Genomic DNA, 22,377 nt, shown 5'->3' on the forward strand with positions numbered 1-22,377 from the left:
TACGGCTCGCCTCTTCTTTACACTTTACACCAACCATATTGAATGGATGCACAAGATATTAAACAATAACAATGTCAAAGTTCTTAGAGCACTGGAGATACAGTACAGTACGTTTACAGACAAACTGTGACTGTGACAAGAAGAGGAAGCTGGTGGATGCTGGGTGAGCTCTCACAGCGCCATATGCTGGCAGCTGCGAAAGAAGCACTACAGTACTTGTCATGCACTCTGGGAAAAGGTGACCAATACAAAATCAGCAATGTCTGGATATTTTTCAACATTCCGAGAAAAATGTTCTTATGTACTGTTGTTCTTAACTTGAATGTTCATAAGTTGGGGAGTGTCTGTAGTTTTTCGAATCCTCAAAGTAAAAATTACATTAAAAATTGGATTTTCATGTTTTATTTATTTTATTTTATCAAAGCATTGAAAATTACTTTAATCAATTAATTTTTTTCTTGAAGTTAAACTTGAGGTGACATCCTACAACAGAGTATTCACCGGGAACATCATTCTCCACTGGATCCACCTCATCCAACTTAGTCATATTAATAATGATATCATATAGCTAACATAGCGAATAAAGATACATACATGTTGTATTCGTTATAAGGCATATATTAAAAATTCCTTAACTGTCCAGTTCTTTTTCGATCTTCCTCATCTACCCCCTAGGACTTTGCCCTAGAGAATTATCTTGGCTGTCCCGCTGATCTTGTGACATGATGGAAGATGAAAGTATTGCGTATTGCGATTGCATGAGTCTGGTATTTGATTTTACTGCTTTGTTATTGTCCCTTCAGATGGGTTTAAGTCTGGCAAGAGCAGCTATGGTCTGATCTATACTGGCCATGATTTCTGGTTCTGTCCCTAATTTTGATATGACAGCTCCAAGATATTTAAATATGGTGACAGGTTCAAGCTCTTAGTGGTTGAATGTGATGTTTGTGGTGATACTTTAGGAGTTGTTGGTCGTTAATTTTGTTTTTCTTTGTGCTGATTTCCATCCGATACTGGGTTAATGCTTTGTCAGGGCCAGATCTCTGAGTTTGTGTTATTAATCATCAGCAAAACGGAGGTAAGTGTCATTGTTTTTCCCAAATGTTAACTGTACCTTCGTGTTGGTCTAGACTCTAGAGCGATGTTCATGAATCTCTCGAGGAAGATATTGACTAAAATTGGAGAAACTATATACCAATGGTGCCATAAATCAGTGATGCTCTGATGGCAGTGGCATAAAGCATTTCAATGGTATGTACTGGTTTCTTGCCCGTGTTGTACTTTTGCATGGTGGTGCGTAAGGCGGCTTGCAAACGCCTTCTTAAAATCAAAAAATATGTTGTTGAACCTTCTCGCATATAATGTGTGTGTAAAAATCTCTTCTTTGGTGCTCCTTCACTCTCTGAAACCAGCCTATTCTTCAGCTAGGATGGTTTCAGCCTGCGGTTTCAGTCTGTTCAGTAGGACCTTTAGCATAACTTTACCTGCATAGCTAGTAAGTCTGGTTTTGTAGTTGAAGCATAGTTAGAGGTTTCCTTTCTTTGGTAGTATATAAATGATTTTGTCCATGCAGATGGCCACTGTCCTGTTTGCCAGATCTTTTTGCAAATGGAACAAATAAGGAATTTAGTTTTTTTGCGTCTCCAGACAATTTTTGGGGTTTCTTTTTTGGTCCAATATGCTCTTTCAACATTGTAGGTTGCCGCCCCCGTTGGTGGGGGAGGGGCACAAAATTTGTGACTCAGTTGTTTAGGCGCAAGGTGGCTTTATTTAGAGAAGACAGAGCCATCTGTTCTAGGTGAATCTTTTGTCACGATGTCACAAATGCGCCGATGAATTGTACACTCATTACGCAACTAATGAGGCTAGCATATGTAGCATATGTAGCATATGTCGGCGTAGTGTTGTGAGCGCCTCACCGGCAGCTGGCAAAGGAAAACCTTCCCCCATCACCTTGACACTTTGCCGCCCAGTGCAGGGTTGATTTTGATGTTTGTTATTATTGACAATGTAAACTTTGTACACAATACTAACATAAATGTACAGTATATTTCTTTAATGTTCTTCAACGTCTGATTTATCATCAGATGCACCAAAATGTGTTTCCCTCGTCATGCATTTCTTTTTGCTCCATTCTATAACATTCGCCAATGGTACTGTGAATGAAAATAGTGTGATCATGGAAAAAAATCGCACCTAGACTTTGAGTTATTTTTTAGGTGATAAAAATGCGCTTTACTCACAAATATGGTAAACGTTAATCAAGATAGTAATTTGATCTTCTAATATATAACATTAACACTATTTTATGACCCCCAACTACACACTTCTCCACGGACTTTTTAAAATCTCAATACTATCAATGGCTTCCAGTCTGTGCGTGTTGAGTCCGGAAAGCTTTTGTTTTTGTGGCTCCGTCCCCAGTTGCTTCACCAATCAGAAGGCAGGGGGTGGGTAGAGAGAAGGAGAGGAGGCGAGGAGCGAGTGAGCGCTGCCTGATAATTCGGCTTCAAAGCAAAGCTTTCGCCAGTTGCCTTACCCAGATTTATATATAAACCGGCCGATTTAATTAATAAAAAAGCCGATACCGATATCTGGCAAATTTCCAAATCTCGGTATATGTGTATGTATGTATGTATATTATATATATATATATATATATATATATATATATATATATATATATATATATATATATATATATATATATATATATATATATATATATATATATATATATATATATATATATATATATATATATATATATCATCTCATTAGCTGTACCGCTTATCCTTATTAGGGTCGCGGGGGGGGCTGGAGCCCATCCCAGCGATCTCCGGGCAGTGGGCAGGGGACACCCTGAACTGGTTGCCAGTCAATCGCAGGGCACACGGGGACAGACAACTCACTCGCTCAGTCACACCTAGGGACAATTTGGACCGGCCAATTCACCTGAAATGCATGTCTTTGGAATGTGGGAGGAAACCGGAGTGCCCAGAGGAAACCCACGCAAGCACGGAGAAAATATACAAACTCCGCACAGTAAGGCCGGTAGCTGGATTTGAACCCACGCAGGAGGTTCCCACTGCGCTGCCATATATATATATATATATATATATATGTATATATATATATATATATATATATACACACACACATATATATATATATATATATATATATATATATATATATATATATATATATATATATATATATATATATATATATATATATATATATCGTGTTTAAGGGGTGTACCTGTCCCACCAAAGATCCACATTCACGCCGGACTAGATGATGACGTTTTTATTACAGTTGCTGCAAATGAATGAGTCACAACACGTGGTAAGCTTCTTTGCTGGGTTTGATCTCTATAAGGGGAATTAACATTTTAGCACAATATGCAACGTCCGGCAAAACTAACATAAAAGGCGACAGAAACAAAACAAAAATAAATCCAAACAGCTTGACAACATCAATCACATTACTGTGCATGTTGAGAGATTTGTCAGCTGTGGTTTTAATGATTTAAAATTAACTTTTTTTGAAACACCAAGAAATCGTGTCTTACCGTTGACAGCTCGCTGTTAGACTGCCAACAAACCCCACCTTCTGGTCACATGTCAAAAGCCAAAACAAACCTTACCCCATACCAGCAGGTGGCACTGTTGGACTCATCATTGCAGGACACTCACACAAAAACTATACAACATATTTCAGCAGGTACATATATATATATATATATAATAATTGGTATATATATATATATACACAGTGGAACCTCGGTTTTCGAACGCCTCTCAGTTCAAACAAATTTCCGGAAATTCTTGCTTCGCTGTTCGGTCAAATAATCGGAGTTCGAACGCCGGTACGCTAGGGTGCGATGCTGAGTGGCGTACGGGTGTAGATCGTGTAGATTGCCCCCACCCCTCGTGAAGAAGTGTTATCATGTGCGGACGTGTTTCGTTTTGCTTTTAATATAGGTGTACCAAGTGTTTTAGCCCATAATTATGCCTCTGAAGAAGGTCGGTGCAAGCAGCAAAGTTCTATTCATAAGTCTTTTCTTTACCCTTTGTTTATTTTTACACGTTCATGTTAGCGTAATTTTTCGTGCGGAAGATTACGATAACGCGAACGTACGATTAGCCTGGGTTAGCTTTGTTTAGGTAAAACATTCAGGGTGTTGTAACGGAGCCCCATTTCCAATGAAGCGCTAGCCACTTGTTTTGGAGACCCGGGTGCTAAATGACGTGTAAACAACCAGATTTTTTATTTTTACACGTTCATGTTAGCGTAATCTTTCGTACGGAAGATTACGCTAACGCACGTACGATTAGCCTGGGTTAGCTTCATGTTTACGTTCATAGTAAACATTCAGGGTGTGGGAACAGATCAAAAATTATTTACATTACTTTTAATGGGAAAAACGATTTCGGTGATTGAACAAATCGGTTTTTGAACAGGGTTCTGGAACTGATTATGGTCGAGAACCGAGGTTCCACTCTATATATAAAGAGGGAGAGAGGGAGGGAAAGAAACAGAGAGAGAGTTAATATGGTTAGGACATGGTGCTCTCATTGCCGCAACACAGATTAAATTCCCTTTGCATCCAAATTTTTGTGTTCATAGTCTGTGATATTTTTGATTGATCAATCATTACACAGATTGGGTCACATACTACCATAAAACTTTGTGTGTAACGTGCAGCCAGTATTTTAGTTTCTTTAGGTTAAAAAAATATTGTGTTGTACATTGATAAATACAGTATTTAATCAATTAAAGTGTGAAATAAATCTCTTGTTAATTCATTTTGGTCAATCAAAAGCTCTAAGGGAGGGAAAGTAATCTGGATCGAAACAAGACAGTAAAAAAACAAACAAACAGTAAATCACGACATTCCTCTGTTCTCTTAAAGGGACGGTCTTGTCCCAGATAAGCAATCCCCTCCAAAAGGATTTTTAACAAGTGACATGTGTAAACAGAAAGATCCTTTTTAAGCACTGCCCCTTAAACACGGCTACATAAATGAGAACTTACCCGTCTTGAAGAAGACTTAATTGCGTATCAGAGATAAGTGGCGAAGGATTACAGTGCTGACAGTCCCGACAAGCCGTCAGCGCCATCAAAGGTCATCTTTTCGGCAGATTAGCGTTAGCATTAGCGGCAGAACATTTTATTGCCACGCAAATGCCGTCGTCTTTCTGTTGACGCCAAGCCTACGATAACGTCCAATGAGAAATTTCCGGTAAACCCGTGGCTGGAAAGTACGTTTAGTAGACCCCCAAAATATGAGATGACTGAAATTGCTATATAGAAAGGATCAAAACATATGTTAATCAGCTAATGTGTTCCAAACCCCTGTTCCCTAGATAAAAACATTCAAACATATCTACATTATATACAAATAGTATATAGTGACTGTAATACACGTGTATAGGATGGGAAAACATTTTAAACGAATAGATATGTAAAGGAAAATTGACCTTTTTTTTTTACTTTTGATGTGACGTGACATGAGCCAGTATAGTGGAGTACCGGGTGGATGCAGGTGGGGAGATGGCAGAATAAAAATGAGAACTAATTTTAAAACTTTAAAATGTAAGGATTGGCATGCCTATAAGACTTAATTGCTTGATTTGCTTCTTTTTTGTCTTGATCATTGATTTATTGGTGAGGGTAACAATGCCTATACCTTTTTTGTATTTGTTGAAAATCAGAATTCATTTCCAGTTATTTTGTTATTACTTCTTCCTTTAGCATTACTGCAAGCCATAGAAGAGTAAAAAACTGTGCAAAAAAAAAAACAGTATAGTTTCGCCAACTGGCATAGTCTATACAAAAGACACATGATTGTGAACTGAATGAAGTGAAAAACATTACGGGAGTTTGCTCAACCAATAGTATATCGGCATTTTCATGACTTCGCAAACACAGCATACCACAATCTTATATGACATCGACCTATAGCAGACAGCCATCTTAGATATGTAATTTGTTAAACTTTTGGACAAATGAAATTATTTGTAGTTGGTGTGGTACAGTGGGGGAAATGCTGTAAAGAGGGGAGAGAAAAACGTATAATTCCATACCGTAAAGTGAAAATGTTATAAGTCGGGGTGGCTTTATTAGTGGTTTTATTCTATTTTTTGAAAAAGCATAAGTTATGTTCCAAACAGAAATGTCGTTAAGTGAAAACGTTGTAGTAAAGCAGGGCTCGCTGTGTCTACTGTAATTATTAAAAAGTAAGCTACAGTATTCACAATTTCTTTGGTTTCAGTGATTTGGATTTAAGCTAATAGTGCGGTGAGTTATTTATGCTAGAATTATTTGAATAACTCTTAATATGTCACGTTGTTACTGACGTATATTAACACGTATGTTAGTGTACCATACGAAGTTATTCAGCCCATTGTTTTCTTTTATTTTGAATTTCCTTTCAAGATGACAACTGTAAAGTTTTTCGTGTTTGATTTTATCAAATACATTTCCCACAAAAATGCAACTTATACTCCGAGCGCGACTTATACATGATCTTTCCTTCGTATTTGTGCATTTTTATTGGCTGGTGCAGCTCGTAGCCCGGAAAATACGATACTTGGATGTTAGTCACTGCATAATCACTCATCACAGTGACATACAGCCACTTTGCGCTTTTATATTAGCCGAAGATGCTCGACTTTGCCCGCGACCTTCGTATTTACGGCCGGTATCTTCCGAATGGAAGCCGTTAAGGCTTTATTTTTTTCACCGATAGTGCATTTCAGTCCGGAGCACAAATAGAGGTCAGCCACATCCCAAAGAAGGAGCGCCGGCAGATAAATTTAAGGCCACTTTGTAGCCATATCGATTATTTATTCTCATTCCAGCTCGGAAACAAATAAGAGCAGTTTCATCTTTTGTTCCGGTAATCGGCGGCACAAATTGATGTTTTTGCTCTTCTTCCATCGTCGCCTCGCTAATGGCTTATCGGCGGGGATACGATGACTTAAATGTGGTCGATAAATCATTTTCTTGAGTCCTGCTGTCGCAAATTTATTTTTGAGAAAATGTACTCAGTGTGTCACATTGAAAATTTGAAGACTTAATAACATTTTTTTTTGGTTTGGGGGTGGGGAGTGTCTTGTTTAAGTGAAATTGTGATAGTATAACAAACTAACGGCACAACAACTGTTATGTTTTGGGACCCAAGCGCAGATACATGAGTTTAGTGACAAGAGTTTATTTTGGGATTAGGTGTTTAACAAAAAGGGTTTTACATATGGAAGGAAGACAGATAACAGGAAACGAATTCAGATGAATCTAAAACACATTCCGGGAAAACAGTTAGTCCGTAGGCAATCAAAGAGAGAGATCAAGCATCATGTACAATCAGGAGCATCAAATTAGTAACCCAACAATCTGACAGTCCTTAATTATCCCTTTCTTGACTGGATAATGATCAACAGGTTTGGGGTCCTTCAAACCTGTTGATCATGCTTTTTGGCATCCTCTGGAGGACGGTGGCGTCCTGGATCCTAACATCAACAAATTGTTTAATTCACAGGTAATGAAATCAGTCCCCTTATTTTTTTTATTCGTTTTGACCTTTTTACAGAAGAAATCCATTAAATCCCTTAAAGTCCTATTAATTAATTAATATACATTAATTCATATTGTCGACCATGTTAGAAAACCAATTATCTTTATGATGGATCAACATTTTGCAATTGGAGGCATAATAACCTCCATCCATCAATATTTTTGGGTGTTTTTTTCAAAATCATCGAATATTGGGTAAAAATCCTCACTCTTTTAAATAATATCTGAACTATAATGACGCAGTCAAGTACTTAAATTGTAATCTTTTTTTCACACCTTTTTTAAAATGTAATAACCTAATTTAACAAATTGTCAAAATAACAGGATCAGTATGAAAGCCTCAATAGAATCACAGATAGAGTTCCTGAATCCATGTTTCCTATTCTAGTTTGAGAGTCAATTCTTTTCAAAAACTGGACTTACTTCTGATCCTCATTTTGTTCCGATTACTGTATTTATTCAAGTATAACGCGGACTAGTGTATAACACGTACTACAATTTTTTTTATTCAAAATTGGTATAAAATTCTGTTTCAACTTTCAAACTATACATTGTAAGTTACAAACATTGTTGAATACATGCAGCCATGGTTGAAATGCTGGAATTTGAAAAACTATGAACTATGAACACAATGCCAACATACAATTTGCAATGTATTTAAAGTTCGTTTCATCATCAGATACACCAAAGAGTTGTTTCCCTTGTCTTGCTTTTTTAGGTTTATTTATATCTTTCAGGATGACTTTCTGTTTTCTCCATTCTCTAACATTCTTCTCTGGTTCCATAAGTAAAAACAGTGTTATAATGAGATGAAATCCTGCCTTCTACGTCACTAGTGGCCCAATGCTGTGTTTTTTAACCACTGTATCGCCCGCACTCGATTTAATTATTGCACTCTGCTGTAGGAAATTATCCAATTGTGTGCTTGTGCGGACAAGCAAAAGCTATCTTTAATTTGGATTTACTTTTACCGGAATTCGTAAGTCCAGGTGTTTCCAAAAGTGGTCATTTGGAGACGACCAATTCACAGCCCAAAGAACTTTGCATTCCTGTATCTTACTTTGGCCAATTTTTAGACATTGTGAAAGAGTTGTAAAAGTTTGTCTTCTCTTTCCAGGAGTAAATCAATGATTGTTCACACTTGCACCTAATAATGGTGCATTAAAATTAATCACGATTGGCTTTTCGCACGTTTACATTTAGCTCTGATTTGAATACACACAGTAAATATGTACACATTTACGTTGGAAATTTCATTGGCTAACCAATGTGTCAATCCACATTTGAATCTGTCACTATCGGTTAAATATTTTTGAAGCCAAATTGGTAATTGTTTTAATAAAGGCCCTCATACATTGTCACAGGCTAAGGGCCATGAAAAAAAGCTTGTAATCGGCCAAGAGTGGGTTCAATCAAAAGGTCAGAGGCCAACAGAAGTGTTGAAAATAATCTGACAAGTCTGTTTATTTTTTAAAGGGGGCTAATGGAGCCAAACATACAGATACAACAATTTTCGTCAAACAATGCAGGAAGGCATTAAGGCGGAGGTTTTAATCTATCTGAATTATCGTGTGTTTTGGAGTAAATATTTTACGAGGTTGGATTTACTGGACTCTCGTGAATGTAATATATCATCCTGAGGTCCCAGTGCTTTAGGGTAAGCTATCCGATTTTTATAATTTTGGGATATTTGATTTCAGACTGATTGTCATGTTTCTGTGATACGTATTTTTTGAAATGGTCACGACAATATGGCATGAAGTATTTCAGTGACTGGTGACATTGTACAGACACATATTCATTGATAAATGTTCCCCCGACCAGCCGTCCAAACGTTGAGGGGATAAAGGCTGTTGATGTCAGTCACCGGAGTGGATTCCTATGAACGGCTGTCCAATTGGTGTATCAAGTGTTAATAGGCGCAATTCCATTTGGGCACTCAATGAGATAAATTCTCTTGCATGAATAATGTCACATATGTAAATCAATAATCTTTTTATTGCTAATGGGTTTTAAATAGTTATTATACAGCTGGAGTGTCTGGTCACTTGAATGAATTGCAGGTCTTATGTTGTGTTGGCAGAGTCAGTGGTTGGAAAAGGTTAGGGGGAAATGCTTTGGTAGCAGGGCAGGACTTTACAGTGCTTTGGCTCAAAAAAGGTTGAAAAAACACTGGTCTAATCGTTAGGATTCAGCGCTCTCACCCCCGCGACCCGGGTTTCATTCCTACTGCATCCAATGTTTTGTGATAGTTGTCAGCAATATTATCGTCTGATTAATTATTGCTCAACTACGGTAATTCACTATGGTAAACCTCGTGTATGATGTGCACCCAAACTTTGAGTTCTTTTTTTAAGCTATAAAAAAATCTGCACTATACACGAATAAATACGGTACATTTTTTTGTTTGTTTTCATTTTCTATACTCGAGATGGAACTGGTGAATTTGATAGTGTTGAGATGAATTTTAATCTTACTGCCCAAATTGAGCTTATTTTCCTTGAGATTTTTGGAGCAAATCTTCCCTCGACAATCATAGAATCGTCATTCTTGGTCGGAACTTTCAAGCTTCCTTTTTGATTCTCTGCGGCTAATCCCCAGAGTGTTGTCAGAGGAGGGGATCCAAGGACCCCCACTGTCAGTTCTGCAACGTTTTATCTCCCCTCCTCCCTCTCGTCTGAATTCCCAGAGGAGCTTGACTTCAGCACGGCATCGGCTTGTCGAGATCTCTGTTCCCGTTTCTGCGGCCATCGTGTATTTATTTATTTATCCCTCATATCAAATCCTCTTTTCATCCCTCGCCACTTCTTCTTTTTCTGACTCGTTTTGCTTTATTCATGTGTCACCTGCGCACGGGAATGTATTCCCACTGAGACGATTCCTTGTAAATGCCAATCTTAGTCGCATTAATAAATGATTAAATAAATAAATAACCGATTTTCTTTTGGCTTATCGTTCTTCAGAACGATATGCCATTTTTTTTGTCTCATCCAGACATGCAGTGCCTGGCGAAAGTATTAAGAACTTTTTGTCGAATCGCCAATATTTCAGCCTTCAGATTTATTGATAAAAAAGTTGAAATCTTTTCTAACAATCAACAACTTGTGAGACTGGAAAGAAGATACATTTATTAAAGTTTTTATATTGTGCTAACATATAAAATATTGATAATTAGGCATTGCAAAAATATTGGCCCTTTTTGATCTAATACTTTGCACAACCTCCTTTTGCTGTGATCACAAATCATTTTGATTATATCTTCATAGGATTTGCACATTTTGAAATGGAAATATTTGCCCATTCTTACCTACAAAACAGCTTCCTTACGGTGTTATGGTGATCATTTGTGCACAGCAGTTTTTCAGATCTTTCTATAAAAGCTCTATAGGTCTGGACTTTGGCTTGGCCACCTTTATATTAAGGACTATATAAAGACTGGATTCTCTAAGATTTGGCATATGTTTTCTATTACGTTCCAATACTGAGGAAAATGCCCTCGATGGCGATAGATGTAAGAAAGAAGTTCGGGGTTGGGGTTTTTAAGGGTTATTGTTCTATCTTCTTTGTTCATTATCCATTATCCGTTATCGGTCAGTTCATAATACGCTACAAAGCCTAGGGGTCGGGACACTTACTCTCAGCCAAAAGGCCAAGCTAAGGTCCTAGCCCTAAAGCCTTGCTGCGATCATTGCGAATGCACCGTTCCCGGAGGTACTGCAATACCGGGCCGATGCGTGGAGTGGACAGAGCAAGCTCTTATTCCATCTCCGGATTGCAAAAATCGAGGCTGAACTTGGGGTTTTGATACATTTAGGGGGTTTTGGGGTTTTAAAGGGTTATTGTTCTATTTTCGTTATTCATTATCCATTATCCGTTATCGGTCAGTTCATAATACGCTACAAAGCCTAAGAGCCGGGACACTTACTCTTCTCATGATCAGTTTACCGCAATTTTCGCATTTACAGAGGGCCTTTTTACATTGCGAGCGTGATCCTACTAGCGTGTTGGTACCTTTCAAAGGCACGGTTTTGAATGAAAGTTGTATTATTATTATTAAAGCTTTGAAAACTCGGTGTATCGTCTTTCTTCGTAAATATGTGTAACCATGTATAATATGTATTTGCAACTGTATATTTTTGTAATGTATTTATTTTAGAGATTTATTCTGTTATGTGTTCTACGGACGAATCAAAAATAAGGGGCGGAGAAAACACGGCCTGATGGGAAATGTGGTAAAGCTGAGTTACCGGTAGATCTGTCTGTTGTCGCAGCAGACAATAGTGGATATATATTTTTCCAACCCTTAACTTTGGAAATATACATTTTGTTTCCTTGGATTACTTTCAACAGGACCCCGACTTTAGAAGTCTGCATCATACGTTAATTACAGGTATCATTTGCTATCAGTGATATCAACTGTGGTTCTGAATTTAAATACTATCTATGAAGTTACAGTGTTCCGGCTCCTAGGCGTATTATGAACTGACCGATAATGGATAATGAATAACGAAGATAGAACAATAACCCTTAAAAACCCCAAAACCCCTACAATTGTCTTATTGTCAGATATAACGAAATTGTGAATATGTTTAATTGCTGCTAAAATTATCGCGAAAAATTGTTCAAACCTCACATTGTTTATTTGCTGTTAATAGTGTCAATAAAATTGTTCAAACCAAAAAAAAAACAATTGTGGAACTTACAGTGTGGGCCGGGTTAAACTTGTGACTCTGGGTGTGGCTTGTTGTCATATCACTCAAAAAGTGGTGGGTGTGGCTTACAGACAGATGCGCTCTATAGTCTGGACTTTACGGTATTTATTTCAAACCATTCTGTTGTAGATATTACTTTATGTTTAGGGTTTTGTTGGAAGGTATTCATGCACTCCTTTTCTCAAGCTTATTGTAGACTCCAACAGATTTCCTGGCAGAATTGCATTGTATTTGGTGGTATCCATCTTCCCATCAACTCCAACACCTTCCCAGTCACTGCTGAACAAAAGCAATCCCAAAGCATGATGCTGCCACCACCATCTTTGACAGTGGCGGTGGTGTTTTCAGGCTGATAGGCAGTGTTACTGTCAGGTTTAACCCAACAGATGTACAAAACCTATATACAAAAAAGACAGAGAGAACGTGATATTTGATTTACTTGCAAGGAGTAATATCCATAGTCTACCCTTCGGCAGTCTGCTGGATACTCTGAAATATTCTTATGCTCCTTGTCTATTTATTGTGTTCGGAAGGCCCTAATTTACATAAGGTCTCCTCTGCTAAGGGGAGTAACAAAACAAACAGTTGAGACCTGTTTATACGATAACATGTTATCCATAGCAAACAAAAACTAGGTGTGCCTGCGGTCAGAGAGATCCCTTATCTGGCCGCAAATAAGGTGTTATCCTGTTTCCTCCTTCTTCAAACACAAGCAAGAAAGGCGCATTGTATGCAAAGAAGCTTGTGCAATAGTAGAATAACATCTTTAGAGTTTAAATCCATCATTTCCCTCCTGTTTATTCACTTTGCACTATTTCTCTTTGTCATCCAATAACTTCTCTCGATTTTCAGTTACAGAATCATGTTATAGTACTCATGTTACACTTAGAGGTTAAACTTTGTCGTCTGATTCACCGTAGTCAAAAACTTCTGAAAAAAGATCTGGAAAATGTAAGGAAGTGGCATTTGCCAGGCCAAAAAGGTCCCGGCGACGAAGATCTTGAGGTCTTTGCAAAAAAAAAATGGCGTTGTGGAGGAAGTTCTCAAAGAGCTTGAGAAAGACGCGGTCATCCTTCTCCCGGTCCTTCTCCTCTGGGGTCTTTGGGCAAACGTAGCAAGGACCCTTCTTGGCCCCGGACAATTCTGACTTGGTGGGCTTGCTGATCTCCTCCATGTCGCTAAATCCCGTGGCAGGGATCCGGATCGGGATCTTCAGCTCTTTGGAGTAGTAATTGTGCAGGTATAGCTCTCGGTCTTCTGGCTGCCGCTGCCATCTGACGAGGTAGTAAGTTAGGTTGCCGTTGGGAAAAAAAGGCGGCGACCATTTGACCAGCAGCTTCGTGGATGAATTTGCGTAGGCACGGGGTTCTTTGGGCACGGTCGGCAATGACAGACGAGTTCGAATTCAAATAATGTCACTCTTTGCACCAGGAATGTGCTTGTCCTCCACCCGCAGGGTAATGGCCTTGACAAAAATGGCATACTGGGTCCAGGGTTTGAGGTGGTGAATGGCGACTTTGGGGTCCGTATTATTATCCTTCGGAAGATCCACGTCCACCATGTGCCAGCTGTTGGAACCGCAGCCGTCCTGGTCGTCGAATTCGGTGATGTTCTTGAGAAGGGGCCTCCTTGTAGTAGACCATAAAGCTGATAAGGCCTTTGTAATCCCGTGGATGGTAGCGCTCCCACATCAGGCGGATGGCATAGCTGGACGTGCTGTTGGACAAAATCCTGAGGACGTGGCTCACACAACTGGCTCTTTCGCCGTTATTGCGAAAGTCGCCTTCCTGGGGCTTTTCCGTGACGCTGGTTTTTTCCCACATGGTGTGGATCTCAGACATGCAGAGTTTGATATTGAGGCGGAAGAAGAGGCGTCCCGCACGGATGGTTAGGTTGTGCTGAGTCCAGTCCCAGAGGTTGTGAAGGTGCTGGATGTTGATGTCCAGATTGCCGGCGATGACGGTGCAGTCCTTGAGGGACTGAGCGGCGTTCACCGAGTCGATGACGGAGGTGGAGCAGATTTTGTCGCATAGGCCGTTGCAGGCGCTGCACAGCATCCGATTACTCTCGTTGGTGCGGACCCGGAGGGGCAGTCGGGCATGCACTCGCCCTCGTGGATGACGAAGTGAACGTCGCTGGGCAGGTGAACTTGTGAGCAAAGGTCCATGGTGATGCAGCGCCAGCCCTCGAACTTGAAAGTGCCGGGCGGGCAGTCGGGCACGCAGCGGCCTTCGTGGTAATAATGCAGGCAGGCGGCGCATGCCGTGTCGCTGTTTGCGTGCGTGCAGCTGCCCAGACATTGGCGGTGGCAGCATTCGCCTTTTTCGGTGCAGGCGTGCTTGCAACGGCTGGGACACATTAATCGTTGTCCATTCGCAGCAGCTCCACCAGGATGGAAAGTTCTTTTTCCTACCACACTGCAGCACGGTTGTATGCCGCAAACTTCCAGTGAGAGGTTTTGAAGTGACCCTGCAGCGCCCTCCAGAGTTGCAGGGTTGGAGCTCTCAGCAAGGAGTGTCAAATATGGCTTCACCACTGCCGGGTGGAAAAGCATCTCAGCGCCCGTGGGGTTCTTGGAGAAACCTGGGGAACGCCATCCCAGTTGTCTTCCTGAGAGTTCTTTTACTTTTTCTTCTTCTCTTTTGCACATTAAGGTTTTCTTCAAATAACAATAAAAACGTTGCTATAATTGCTACTATCAATTCGCCTACCGCTACCATTCTACCTGTTAGCATTCTACCTGCAGATCTGCAATTCCTCCTAACACTTCCAGAGTTGTGGACAATCTTCACTGGTTTGAGACGACTGCAAACTATAATTGCAGCCCCCTTTGTAGCCAGACTTCCTCTGAAAGTTTTGTTGAGGAATAACAGCTCTCCATTAGGTACCACAGTGCTATTACAATGACGCCTAAGAACAATCAAAGTGTATGCTAAAATAGAAACATCGAAACAGTTGTTTTACTCATGCTTAATTACTTTCTTACAGTGTGTCAAATGAGCTCATGTGTTTTTCTGCAATCTTTACTGCTTTTTATCAGAACCCAATCACCTGGTTCAACTAATTGGCTTTCCTGTGGAGACATAGAAAGTGTATCATCGTTCTCATTAGGATCTGCTAGTTGCTTCTGGTGCTGCAACATTTTTCTCATGTAATCAACCAGAGTACTTTCATCATCAGTTTCCCACATATTTTTAAAGAATGGTAATTCACCAAATATTACTTCATATGGTGTTAGCACATTTGTACTGATGATGTTAATATACAGTTTTACTAATTCTAGACATTTAGTCCATGGTCTTTTGGTTTCTTCCATACACTTCCTAAGTCTGTTTTTTTATAGTTCCATTCTTTTATTTCCACTAACCCTGCACTTTATGGGTGATAAGCACAGTGATCTTTTAGGTCTATATGAAATGCCTATTTTAGTTAATTTTTTTGATTTACAAAATGTGAACCATTATCACTATAGATCTTTTCTGGAATCCCATAACATGGAATTATGTCTTGGCATAATGTTTTAGCTACTGTTAGCGCATCTGGGTGTTTTGTAGGAAAAAGCTCTATCGATTTTGAGAATGAACCTATTATCAATAAACATAACTTTTTCCCTTCACTATTGTTAAGTTCTATAAAGTCCATAAAAGGTGATTAATTACAGTTCTCTATCTTTGGAAACTGTCCTCTCTTTGGTCTTAGATTACCCTGAGCATTGTGCTTTGCACATATCAAACATGTTCTACAATTTTTTATTTTATTATTATTATTATTTTTTTTAATAGGAGTTAAAACCATAGGTTATCAATATCTGGTTTATCAATCCTACTATCCCTCCTGTTGAGACATGTCTTCCCTTGTCTCAATATTTCAGCCCATTTGTATAGATTTTTTGGTAGGATTGGTTTATCTTCTTGTCATTTACAGATTCCATCTTTTAGGTGTGCTCCTTTTCTTTTCCAGAGTTCTTGCTCTGGTTTAGGCGATTGTTGTTGCATTTCTTGTAGTATTTTGTTTTTTTTAAAGGCATTTTCTGTTAGACTTAGAACTGTTATTTCTCGTTGTGCAGCTTGTTTTGCTATTTTATCTGCAAATGCATTGCCCTTTGAAACTGGGTTTGTTTCTGGTGTGTGGGCCACACATTTACATATAGCTAACTGTTTTGGCAGCTACACTGCTTGTAATAGTTCTGTTAGCAGTTTTGCATGTGTCACTGGTTTTCCTGTTGATGTTATCATACCTCTATTTTTCCAGTGTTGTGCAAACATGTGAGTTGTTGCATAGGCATACTGGCTATCTGTGTATATTGTTCCTATCTTATCTTTCATAAGTTTGCAGGATTCTGAAAGGATCACTAATTCTGCAGCTTGAGCTGAACAATGTTGAGTTAATGCTTCTGCCTTTAATACTTTATCATGTGTTACTATAGCATAGCCTGTCCTCCTTTTTCCTGTTTCATCTTTCTTTCCTACGAAACAATACTTTGTCTGTTATTTTAGCCTCTTTTTCTTTTTGTTCACGTTTTGTTTTCTTTTTTCTTTTAGTTAAATGACCATGTAAACATTATTTTTTATCCATGCAGATATATTTTTAAATTCTCATGATCTGTCTCAAGATAATTAATCTGCTATTTTTAAATTCCTATGATCCTACCTACTCAGGCTCAATCAGTTTCTCGTTATCTTCTGAAAACACTCCTTCCATAGAAATTGTTTCTTTTTAACTATAAGTCAGCATTTGTTACGTATTTATTAATCATTTGTTAATTGTAACATGCTTATACTTAAAAATTAAGCGTGGCTTATTTCACCTTCTCTTGAAGGACTTTTTATCAGTTGTCCTCCTAGGGGATCTTGTCCTTGGCGCTAAACTTATCAAAATTCCAAACCATCACACTGTCTAAACATCAAAAATCTCAAAAATGCCAAATGGAACTCAACGTCAAATCTTTTTTAATTGTCATTTCCTCTCTCTTCAATCATAATCAACTATCTTTTCTCATTGATTCAATATAAAACAACATATACTTGTCACTAATAAATTGCCTTATCAACTCGCATTGTATTATATTATATTATTATCATAATCTTCGGTTTGCAATAGTCTTTTCTCTTTGCAGCCCCTTAATATCCTTAGAGATTAAGAGCTATACAAATAAACATGACCTTATCTGAATTAATACTTAATACTGTGTGTATTTTTTTTCCCTTTTTAAAAACAAAGCACATCTCATTTAGAGATTAAAACAGAAAATTTAATTTCCAATCTCACGATTTCTTTTTCTGTGTTAATAAGTCGTTATTTTCAAACTCATTTCAAAATTTTGATTATTTGAAATGACTCAGATTTCCTGCTCTTTAGTATGCAATATTATTTTTCTTTCCCTGGTTCTACTAATATATCATCTACATAAGTTAATAGTTCGCTCTTATTTAGAGGCTCGAAACTTACTTGAGAGTAAATTCTTGGACTTTCACAATACCCTTGAGGTAATCTGGTGTAGGTATATATTTTCCCTTTAAACGTAAATGCAAACCAAAATTGATTGTCTTTATGCACTGGTACTGAGAAGAATGCGTTGCTTATATCTACCACTGTAAAATATTTGGCCTTTGGGTTCAGAGAGTTCAATAGCGTGTGTGGATCTGCCACACACTGGGACCTCTGGATCACTGCGTTATTTACCGCTATCAAATCCTGAACCATTCTCCACCCTGAAGATGGGGGTGCCTTCTTTACAGGAAATATCGGTGTGTTTACGGGTGACTCAGCGTATTCTACTAGTACTCCCGCCTTCTTTAGATCTTCTATTACTGGTTCTATTCCTTCCATTGCATCTGGTTTTAAAGGATATTGTTTTATTCTGGGCCGATGTTCTGTTTTGGGTCTTATTATTATAGGTTGTGCTCCTTTTACTAGTCCTACATCTGTGGGTCCCTGGGACCATAGTTTATTAGGAATTTGTTTTAATAGCTCCTGCTGTTCCTTAGTAAAGTAAATGTGTCATTCCTTCTTTTTTTTTTCAGATGTACTCCTGAGTTTACTATTATAGTCCAGAATAATGACTTTCTGGATAGTCCAGTAGAATCGCTGAACCATGTGTTAACGCCTGTTGCTACCCAATACCGTACATTTTCTCCTCTGTAATATTATTTGTGTATAAATATTGTGGTATTTCTTTCTTCTTCTTCTAAAGCAAAACAACATATTATGTCCATACTTATTAGCATTTAATTAGATATTCATCCCCTAGCAATAATTTTCTTTTATATTTGTAGCTTTTCTATAAAAGTAATGTTATAAATGGTAAATGGTCTGCATTTATACAGCGCTTTTCAAGTCAACGAAGACCTCCAAAAGCACTCTATAATGTGCTTTTAGTCATCTAGACTTAACACAATTCAATGTTGAAAAAGTAAAGTTATTTGTCCCAATCTATGGTATTACGGTTAGTCTCACTTAATTTTCAACCAATTATCTTTTTTGATATTTAATTAACTTTCCCCTTTATGTTTCTCTTTTTTTTTTTTTGTATGCTCCTTTTCTTAATATTTATTTTTTTTTCCCTTTATACCTTCTTTTACTTACTCTTATCTTTCTGTATTTGTAACTTCCCTACCTGTTCTGCCAACAATCCATTCTCAACATAACATTCCTTCCTTACACGCTCTCTCACAATAGCTTTTTAGCTCTCTAGTTTAATGCGAAAATGACGTTTAATCATCTCACTTAATTTAAATTTTTTCCTTCAAACCAATTAAATCTACTATTTTAGCTTCACTTATTTAATGTGAAAATCACATATATTGATGTGCAACAAGTTATATTACTCATTTGTATTCCACTCAATACATTTTTCCTCCATATTCATTGAAAATAAATTATTTATTAACGCTTTTTCAATACTTTTTGTATAAAAATGCCTTTATCTCAAATTAATTTATTCCAATTCACTCAAATAGATTTTTTCCTAGTCTTCCCAGTCCTTATTTTACCAATTTTTGTACTGAAAACAGGAATATCTTATCTTTTTCTGTATTATTCTGTCATTATCTTGAATTAACGCATCTAAAATAACTCACTCATTTTTTTTTCCTAAATTTCTCAGTTTTTAATTTATCGATTTTCAACTAAAAAATTCGGACCGCAAGAAAAAAAATCTCCAGAACCATCTGTGGCCCCCGGTGCCTGTGTTAAACACCCTTATGGTGAACACCTATTCCTCAAAAAATCTACTTTTTCCAACTCCTTTAATCTGTTCTATCAATTCTTCTTAAATATCACTCTTTAAACAATCTCAGCTCTTTTGAAAACGTACTTTTTTTAGCGTTTAGCTTTCTTTTTGACAAGTAAGACAGACAAACATATAACATAAGACATACACAGGGCCCAAACAATCAAACTTCTAATAAATTTAACAAAATTTGGTGATTTAGGTTTCTTATTTTCTCTTTATAGAGTATGTTTTCTAAGTTTAAAACCTCTTCTTCAAATCTCTCATGGCGAGTTTTGAAAAGATATTCTTCCTCTTCCTCATTTTTATCCTTTAGCTTTATCTCTATCTCAAATTTCATTTCAGGCTTTGGTCCTGGTTCCGGGCCTAGTCATGCACTCTGATGGTCTTGTGGGGAAGGGTTGCTTCTGCAATTTATAGCAATATGCCCTTCCTTCCCACAAGACCAACAGGTTCTAGGTTTATTGCTTGCACGTGATCCAAAACCTCTGCCTCTACCTCTAGATTGTTGAAAGAACACTGTGGTTCCTTCATCTTCTTGGTAGAAAATTGTTGATGGCTTCTTCTCCCCTTTCTTACTTTTGATCACTTTCTCAGCATGGAGGGCATGATTTATGTATTCTGCAAGTGTTCCTCCATTCATGCTTCTATAGTGGCGATTTACCCATCCACTAATCTCTGGTAAGGAGCCTGAGTGCAATGCATTTTTTAATTGTTGTTTGTAGGGGCCCTCGTCAGCTCCATCACCAGGTTCTAACCCACTATGTGCCCTAAACACCTTTTCCATTCTTACTCTGTATTCATCAAATGGCTCATCTGGTTTTTGTTTACATCTCCCTATTTCAGTGTAATTTGCTCTTTTCCTGTATTTAGTTCTGATTCTTTCTAGGAGAGGGGTCACCTGTTGTGTCAATCGTTCAGATTCGGGTGCAAGTATCACGGGAGGGTTAGCGTCATTAGTTGGAGAGTATGCTACTTTTACGTGGAACCAATCTGGCCCTAATTGTGTCATCCAAACTTGCTGTACTTCCATTCCGTTTAGATGATAAGATCGCCTTAGATTTTCTATCTGCGTTATGCATTCCTCTACATCCTCTCTCTCCTGTCTTGCTATTTTTATCCAGACTTGTGTCTGTTCATAACCTTCTTTTCTCATCTTATTATTTTTCTGTTTGCATTTGTTTCTTATTTTTTGTTGCAGTTCTCTAATGCCTGCTGTGGACAACTTCCCATTAAAGTTATATTGTTTTATCCAGTAACATAGGGGTTCTATTGCTGAGGAATCTTCCTTTTCAATAACTTTCCAGTCTTTGCACGAAAAATCTTCTAAAAGCTTCTGTTTTGCTTTACTTTGCCCCTTTCCCATTTTTAGAACTAAATTTGGACTCAGTGGTTTTTAATACCTAGTGTATTCTAACACTGAGTTTCTCTTTCAACAGGATGGTGATAAATAACCTTTTGTGGTAAAACTCACTTCTACCTTTTTCCCAGGTGGAGTTTTCTTGCATACATGCATCCACAAAGGCTCACCATTTATTCCCTGTTGCTTTGGTATAAAATACAATTACCTAGTGGTAATAGTATTTTCTTTCACACTCACTTTCACTCTTTTTGAAGAACAAAGAACTTCCCTTGAGTTCTTTTTAAACAGAGAGGAACCCTTGCCCTTTTACTTAGAGGAACCCTTGCCCTCTTACTTAAAGAACTTCCCTTGAGTTCTTTTTGAAACGGAGAGGAACCCTTTCCCTCTTACTTAAGACTTCACTTATTGAAACATGAATATTTTGTTTGTTTGTTTGTTTGTAAATGATTCAAATTGAATCTTTTCTTCCGGCGCCGTCACGAATGGCAGCCACTCCAGCAGCTCCCGTGTTATTTTCGATTGTTCTCGATTGTTCTCAGCTCAGGGATGCTGCTGGAAATGTGAATTTCCCTTCGGGGATGAACAAAGTATCTATCTATCTATCTATCTATCTATCTATCTATCTATCTATCTATCTGTGTCTTAAGTCTTACTGGCCACGTTTCTCTTTTACCTAATAGTGCCTAGGATTGTTAGGATTTATTTTCTTAACTCTGTTTTGAATTCTTCACACTCATACCCTTTTACTTTAGTCACATGCATTCCTTTTTAAAATAAAAGTTTTACTCACAGTTCTCTGAGTCCTTGGACTTTCCGTCAACCTTCGGATCCCAACTTGTAAGGAAAAGGACCAGTCCCGAAAAGGGTCTTAATGCTGTGGCCACAGACTTGCCTGGATCTTTACTCACACGCTGGGATCGTCAGGTATCTTGGAATCCGGCTCTCGAAGGACCAAATAAATGTCAGGTTTAACCCAACAGATGTACAAAACCTATATACAAAAAAGACAGAGAGAACGTGATATTTGATTTACTTGCAAGGAGTAATATCCATAGTCTACCCTTCGGCAGTCTGCTGGATACTCTGAAATATTCTTATGCTCCTTGTCTATTTATTGTGTTCGGAAGGCCCTAATTTACATAAGGTCTCCTCTGCTAAGGGGAGTAACAAAACAAACAGTTGAGACCTGTTTATACGATAACATGTTATCCATAGCAAACAAAAACTAGGTGTGCCTGCGGTCAGAGAGATCCCTTATCTGGCCGCAAATAAGGTGTTATCCTGTTTCCTCCTTCTTCAAACACAAGCAAGAAAGGCGCATTGTATGCAAAGAAGCTTGTGCAATAGTAGAATAACATCTTTAGAGTTTAAATCCATCAGTTACACAAACCTTCAGGCTGTGGTTCCCAAAGTGGGCGGTGAAAAGATCTGGGGGGGGCAGTGAGGAAGAAGAGGGCAGTAGGAAAGCAGCAGTCCGAAGTCAGAAG

At 38.2% G+C, this 22,377-nt stretch overlaps 2 pseudogenes; both read right to left on the reverse strand.

Annotated features, from left to right (window-relative positions):
• Positions 1 to 11,280: 11,280 nt before the first annotated feature.
• On the reverse strand, positions 11,281 to 11,366 carry LOC148348094 (U2 spliceosomal RNA; annotated as a pseudogene).
• A 1,822-nt stretch (positions 11,367 to 13,188) lies between these two features.
• On the reverse strand, positions 13,189 to 15,175 carry LOC148348095 (insulin-like growth factor 1 receptor pseudogene; annotated as a pseudogene).
• Positions 15,176 to 22,377: the final 7,202 nt, after the last annotated feature.

Source organism: Urocampus carinirostris, chromosome 18 (genome assembly GCF_059441175.1).
Source record: "Urocampus carinirostris isolate Australia breed hairy pipefish chromosome 18, RoL_Ucar_1.0, whole genome shotgun sequence".
NCBI lineage: Eukaryota > Metazoa > Chordata > Actinopteri > Syngnathiformes > Syngnathidae > Urocampus > Urocampus carinirostris.